This window comes from Rana temporaria, chromosome 5 (assembly GCF_905171775.1).
Source record: "Rana temporaria chromosome 5, aRanTem1.1, whole genome shotgun sequence".
NCBI classification, from domain to species: Eukaryota; Metazoa; Chordata; class Amphibia; order Anura; family Ranidae; genus Rana; species Rana temporaria.
This window is the reverse complement of record NC_053493.1, coordinates 83,619,518-83,627,501: the sequence shown is the minus strand read 5'-3', so window position 1 is coordinate 83,627,501 and position 7,984 is coordinate 83,619,518.

Here is a 7,984-nt window from a genome sequence, read left to right as displayed (position 1 = left end):
GCCAGCAAAAAAAAAAAAAAAAATAAATTTTATTTTATTTTTTGCTCCCCTCACTTCCACCCTGCCTGGGGGCCATTTATAACTGGTCCGCTGGCCGCAAATGGCCCGCGGGCCGGTACTTTGAGACCACTGCTTTAGAGAAAAGAACACAGTCCCTACAATTAAGCATGGTGGAGGTTCACTGATGTTTTAGGGTTGCTTTGCTGCTTCAGCCACTGGATGTCTTGACTGTGTACATGGCATTATGAAATTTAAAGACTATCAAAGAATTCTGGAGTGCAATGTAGGGCCCAGGGTCAGAAAGTTGGGTTTCCGTCAGAGGTCATGGGTCTTACAGCAAGACAATGACCCAAAGCACACATCAAAAGGCAACCAAAATGATAAGAGAAAGCGTGGGAGGGTACTGAACTGGCCAGCAATGAGACCAGATCTAAACCCCATAGAGCACCTGTGGAGAAATCTCAAAACAGCAGTTGGGAAAAGTAACCCTTCCAATCTGAGAGACCTGGAGCAGTTGACTAAAGAAGAGAGGTCCAAAATTCCAGTAGAGAGGTGTAAGAAACCCATTGATGGTTACAGGAAGCGATTAATTTGAGTAATTTTTTTCTAAGGGGTGTGCTACCAAATATTAAATTGAGGGTGCCAATAATTTTGTAGTTTTGTGTGGAATATGTCAGATTTGGCGTTTGTTTCTCCACTTTTTTTTTTGTCTTACCAAAACGAACAAAATAAATAAACACGATAATGCCTAAACATTTGTAATTGCAACAATTATTTTTATCTGACAGAAATGAAGGGGTGCCAATATTTTTCGCCATGACTGTGTATGTATGTATTATAGCAAATATAGACCCTTAATTACTTTGTAAGTGGGAAAACGTACAAGATCTGCAGGAGATCAAATAATTATTTTCCCCACTGTATATATACTGTATAATATATATTTTCACACACGCACCCTAATCCCTATCACCTGTGCCCCCTCCCTTCCATTATGGTTATAGCATGTGCATACCCCCCAGCAAAACAGATATATACAGTGGGGATCAAAAGTTTGGGCACCCCAGGTAAAAACTTGTATCAATGTGCATAACGAAGCCAAGGAAAGATGGAAAAATCTCCAAAAGGCATCAAATTACAGATTAGACATTATTATAATATGTCAAAAAAAGTTAGATTTTATTTCCATCATTTACACTTTCAAAATTACAGAAAACAAAAAATTGGCGTCTGCAAAAGTTTGGGCACCCTGCAGAATTTATAGCATGCACTGCCCCCTTTGCAAAGCTGAGACCTGCCAGTGTCATGGATTGTTTTCAATCATCGTCTGGGAAGACCAGGTGATGTCAATCTCAAAGGTTTTAAATGCCCAGACTCATCTGACCTTGCCCCAACAATCATCACCATGGGTTCTTCTAAGCAGTTGTCTAGAAAATTGAAACTGAAAATAGTTGACGCTCACAACGCTGGAGAAGGCTATAAGAAGATAGCAAAGCATTTTCAGATGTCAATATCCTCTGTTCAGAATGTAATTAAGAAATGGCAGTCATCAGGAACAGTGGAAGTTAAAGCAAGATCTGGAAGACCAAGAAAAATATCAGACAGAACAGCTCGCAGGATTGTGAGTAAAGCTATTTAAAACCCAAGTTTGACTGCACGATCCCTCCAGAAAGATCTGGCAGACACTGGAGTTGTGGTACACTATTCCACTATAAAGAGATACTTGTACAAATATGGTCTTAATGGAAGAGTCATCAGAAGAAAACCTCTTCTACATCCTCACCACAAAAATCAGCGTTTGAACTTTGCAATTGAACATATAGACAAGCCTGATGCATTTTGGAAACAAGTTCTGTTGACCGCTGAGGTTAAAATATAACTTTTTGGCCGGAATGAGCAAAGGTACGTTTGGAGAAGAAAGGGCACAGAATTTAATGAAAAGAACCTCTGTCCAACTGTTAAGCATGGGGGTGGATCAATCATGCTTTGGGGTTGTATTGCAGCCAGTGGCACAGGGAACATTTCACGAGTAGAAGGAAAAATGGATTCAATACAATTTCAGCAAATTTTGGATGCTAACTTAATGCCATCTGTGAAAAAGCTGAAGTTAAAGAGAGGATGGCTTCTACAAATGGATAATGATCCTAAACACACCTCAAAATCCACGGGGGATAACATCAAGAGGCGTAAACTAGACCTTAAAAGAGCAGTGCGTGACGGACAGCCCAGAAAACTCAAAGAACTGGAAGACTTTTGTAAGGAAGAATGGGAAAAGATACCTCAAACAAGAATTGAAAGACTCTTGGCTGGCTACAAAAAGTGTTTACAAGCTGTGATACTTGCCAAAGGGGGCAGTACGAGATATTAACTCTGCAGGGTGCCCAAACTTTTGCAGACGCCATTTTTTTGTTTTCTGTAATTTTGAAAGTGTAAATGATGGAAATAAAATCTAACTTTTTTTTTACATATTATAAGAATGTCTAATCTGTAATTTGATGCCTTTTGGAGACTTTTCCATCTTTCCTTGGCTTCGTTATGCACATTAATACAAATTTTTACCCGGGGTGCCCAAACTTTCGATCCCCACTGTACAATATAGTAATATATAGTCAATTTGAGGATGGGTGATGTGGTGAGAGAAGAAAGCCTAGGAGTGAGATGGCCAAGGAGGAATATACCCTAGAATAGAGGGGATGAGGTGGGTGGAAGAAAAGTACTGTGATTGGGGAAGGAGGTAGGTGGGGTAACTGGTGAAGGGTGCACTGTAAATGTGGTTAAGGTGGCCCAGAAGAGATGCAGTGTAAGCAGGGGGTAAGATGGCTGGATGGGTATGTAGTATGAGTGTTCCATTAGTTGGCGGGGTAAGAGGTACAGTAAGTAGGTTGACGGGGGGCACTGCGACTAAGGGTTGTGGTAGATGGCAAGAAGGCAGACATCTCATTATATCATATAATGTAAATTCCACTTGAATCTAGCTCCCAAATTCTAAAATCTTCTGGGTAGTTCTACTGGGCTGGATGGTGTTTTCTTTTTCCACTGCCACATGTAAATTGTCCTATCCACGTTGCATGTCCTATATAGAAGTAAGCCTAGACCCAGAGCAAGCGTATAGTATGTTCATTGGATATAGTGTGTGTGTGTATAGACAGTATATATACATCATTTAGTTGCTTGTCTTCATAAATTAGTAAAGTGGAGACTTTATTGGAGCGTCCATGGCTGGCCAGAAATGTCTGCTTTCCACGTTCTTGTAATTCAGTAGAAAAGGTGGTGCAAACAGTCAACTACTCTTTTCCTTCTCAAAGTGCAGGGTCAGCTCTGTCACAAAAACATTTTTTAACGAGTAAAAAATCTTTTTGTGCAGTAATGGTTATTTCCAGTTTGGCAGAAACACTTTTTATTACCCCCTAGGATAGTGCAGGATGACCTCACACTTCCCAGTGTTGTATTAAACAGCTGACTTGAGAACAGACTGGGCCGTTTACAGCTATCCTTACACTTTCTAAATACTCATTTACACCCTGCCTTCTTGGCAGTTTCCATGGAAACACAATAATTTGATTTAGTCATTAGATTGGAAAAATTTGCTAGGTAATTTAATGTTACAAGGCAAAATGTAAAAAAAACACATTGTAGAGCATTGTGACTGTTAACGATATAATGGACAATAAAGATGAAGTGAAAATATAGGTGGTTTACATTTCCAATCTTTTAAGTTGTCTCTTGACTTCATCACACGTGTCAATAAATGCTTATTAATTCCCCCAAATTTCTGCCTTTAGTAGGTAAAATATTTCAGAAACACTGATTCCCCGTACACACCTGCAGGATTTCTGACGGGAAAAGTTCCTGTCGGAAATCCAGAGGGGAAAGCCGAGAACCTGCTCGGTCAGTGTTTCCCCCTACAAACGGATGGTTTTCCCGACAGGAAAACTGCGATGGAGCTTTGGTCAGGAATCCCGGCTGTGTGTATGCTCTATCGCAGTTTTTCCCATAGGCAAACTGCCAAAAACCGCCGGGCAAAAGACTGCCGGTTTACCCGGCGGGAAAAAATAGAACTGGTTCCCTTTTTTTGTCCAGTGTTTTTTGGGCAGTTTTCCAGTCAGAAAAGCCTGTCGGGAAAACCGGCCGTGTGTACGAGGCTTTAGAGTTGAAATGTGGACAGGACACCAGCTGCAAACATGGGAAGTACATTATAACACCTGGTATGTGAGCCCTTAGATTTACCTCAGAGCTCTCCACTCACCATTGCAGCTAAAAGTTACATTTTATCAATACAAGTGACAAAATCTGTGCCGTGATATAAAACTTAAATATAAAAGATGAGGCTGCTAACACAAAAAGGTAGTATATCCAACCTCAAACAACAAAATAAAAAACAATAGTATAGCACCAATAATCAAAATATATAAATTCAGTGTGCAATAATAAACATAAAGTAAAACAAGTATAGAGGGGTGTAAATAAAGGCCCAACACCCACTCAGCGACAAATCAATCCCACAGAACCCTAAGCAGCACCAACAGAGACAAGAATAGTAAAAAAATAATTCAATATACAACCATTGAGCAGCCGTTTAAAAATAAAAGGAAAATAAAAACACGGTATAAGAATAACAGTTCAGTGTCTGTAGTATTAAAAATACACAAAACAGCGCTAAAAAATTAATAATGGTAGACTCGTGGTAAAAACCACTGAATAAAGAAAGTCTTAGGCCCCATACACACGAGAGGATCGATCCGCTGGAATTGATCCGTGGACCGGTTCCAGCGGATAGATCCCCTGGTGTGTACGATCCAGCGGATCTGTTTCCGCGGATTTTTGTCCCCGGGGATGGATTTCCAGCGGATCAAAATTTCTTGACATGCTAAGAAATCGATCCGCTGGAATCCAGTCCAACGGATTGATCCGCTGGTCTGTACAGACTCACCGGATCAATCCGTCCGAATCCATCCCCCGCATGCGTCGTAATGATTCGACGCATGCGTGGAAGTCCATATATCACAGCGTCGCGCACGTCGCCGCGTCACGACGGAATTCCGCGGGGATTTTGATCTCATGGTTAGTACAACCATGAGATCAAAATCCGCCAGAGGATTTATCCGCGGAAACGGTCCCCCGGACCGTTTCCGCGGATAAATCCTCTCGTGTGTACTAGGCCTTAGATGTAGTCAAGGTGGTGTAAACAATCCAAAGTGCTGAATGGTGTCTCAGTAGTGGCAATGCTAGCGTGCACCTTCCACCAGGGAAAAAGTTATCTCAATCCACCACATGATGCACTCTCCCCAAGGAGACTGAAAATCAGAGCCTTAAGTAAGCGAATACATCAGCCACTTTGTCACGGACCATCACTAGCAGGTGGGGACAGCAGGCACAGGAGCTCCACACAAGGTCATAAAAACAAGGAACAGCAATATAGTGTAATCTTGTTTATTAATCCAAAGTAGCCCATACACTGAAGGCCCCCTTAAACCTAAAGAGCGTGACCCACGACATCCCCGCTAACCCAGAATTGACGTGTGCCCTTCACCCAAACTAGGCAGCTGCTACGGTGTCTGCAAGGATTCCCCTGCTCTCCATGGATGTTTGGATCTGGTTATAGCGGTTATATACAGTTCCCATTAGGCTTAGCCTCCATGCCTGTGAGGGATAAGAGAGCATCTTCACCCAGGGCTGTAGTCATAGGGAGGGGGTGAGCACATTCTGCTTTCCACCATGCAAAACGGCTCAGATGCTGGTGGAAAGCAAGAAGAGGAGTGACAGGAAATGGCATTTTCAAACCTGGATTACTGTATTTTGGAGGTCAATAGGAAAACGGGGTAAGTGATATTTAAATGCTCTAGCTTACAGCAATCAATTGATCTAATAAAAATCGAACCTTTAGTGTTCCTTTAAATGAATGAAGAAAACGTCTGGCTATGAATGTCCCCAAGAGTGATATATGCTGTAGATAACCACTAGGTGGCGCACCTACAATAATATTATTTTCGATCTGTGCCATTGCAAGCCAGTAAAAACATTTAAAAAAATCACAAATTAGGTTGGGGTAAATGCAGCAATAATATCCCAGCAATATGTACAATGGGAATGTTTATCCATAGGATATTTCTTTATTTTCCCAGAATTTAATATTTCTGCTAAAATAAGTGTTTTTCTTTCAGAGTCAAGCTGCTCAAATTAAAAACACTCCATGGTGTAATTTCTTGCTGTAAAACTGTGAGAATCCCCCCTGGGGGGGGGGGGGGGGGTGCATATGTCATGTCATTAAAGCATGCACAGCGTTCAGCTGCATTTTCTAAGAACAGCTATCGTATGGGCCTTTGGCTCAGTCAAGGTTCACAAGTCATCTGCATATTCTTGTTAACATTTTTTTTTTTTTTTTAATCCTAGATTTAATTTTAATACCCTACCCATCTGTTACACACACACAGTTCTCATCTTGTTTAGTACGAAGAACATCACTTTTCTACTTTTTTTTGTAGATCTAAAGCCAAGCCATTTTTTTTCTCTTCACGTTCTGTAATGTACGCACAACGGGAAGTGAAAGAAAATATCTTTAAAAGTGAAGGAAATGCCCTCTTGGACAGCTGTCACCAGTGGCGTAGCATGGGGGGGTGCCAGGGGGGGCGCTGTCACAAGTGTGCAGAGGCGGGAGCGCCAACAACAGATGGAACATAGGAACATATGCACAATGTCACCACTCTAGGCCTTACCAGTCATTATCAAGCACGCTCTCCTCTTTCCTACAGCCACCGCTGTCTCACACAGTGGATCATGTGACCAGATTGGAGCTAGCTGAAAATATGTAAGTCCGTGGGTCAGGGAGACGCAAATTACTTGCCTCGCCCCAGGCACTGACAACCCACGCTACGCCACTGGCTGCCACCACAACAAGTGCATACCTCCCAATATTCTGAGATGGGAATGAGGGACAACTACTAGCAAACGTATGTAGGCATAGGCCACGCCACTACCACACCCCCTTAAAGGGGAAATAACCACCAAAAAAAGGTTAATTAATCCACAAGTGCTTTTTTTTGGCTTTTAAAAATTCAGAATTTTAGGATGAAAGGTTTAGCACTGGGAAACACATTTTGGAAGATAAAAAGTGCATTTTGAAAATGAGGAGGAAAGAGGGACAGATGGACAATATTCCAAAACAGGGATAGTGCCTCGAAATCAGGGACAGTTGGGACATTTTTTTCTCTCACTTTCTGACCTGGTGAACAAAAAAGAAAAAACGGCCATAGACAGCAATAAAAACCCAACAGACATTCTAAACCCTTCCTGACTGTATCACAATTAAGAAAATGGATTACTTGGGTGACTTTCCAGCTTTTTATATATTGCTTTCTGACACCAGTGAAGAGATTTTCCACAAGTAGTTTGTAAGATTCTAATGGGTTAATCAATATACTGTGTGCGATATACCCTCATCCCTGAAATCAGTATATACAAACAAAATACTTTTAGAGGGACATATAGAGGTAAAAAGAACACTGTATATATAAAAGACATATAGATAGATTCAGGTAGAGTTAGGCCGACTTAATAGTAGATAAGTTGACCTAACTCAGAATCTACGCCGACTTATGTTTAAGCGTATGCTCAAACAGAGATACGCTTAAACATATCTAAGATAGGAAAGCTTGCGCCGTCCTATCTTAGATTGCAATATTTTGGATGGCCGCTAGGTGGCGCTTCCATTGCGGTCGGCGTAGAATATGTAAATGAGTTGATACGCCGATTAACGAACGTACGCCCGGCCGCCGCAGTCGATTTACGCCGTTTCCGTAAGCCATTAGCAGGCCTAAAGTTATTCCATCTATTAGGTGGAATAACAATGTTAAAGTATGGCCGCCGTTCCCGCCGCGAGATTCAAATTTTTTACGTTGTTTGCGTAAGTCGTCCGCGAATCGGGATTTACGTTGTTTACGTCCACGTTGAAATCAATAGGCCCGTGCGGCGTACGTAGCCGCAATGC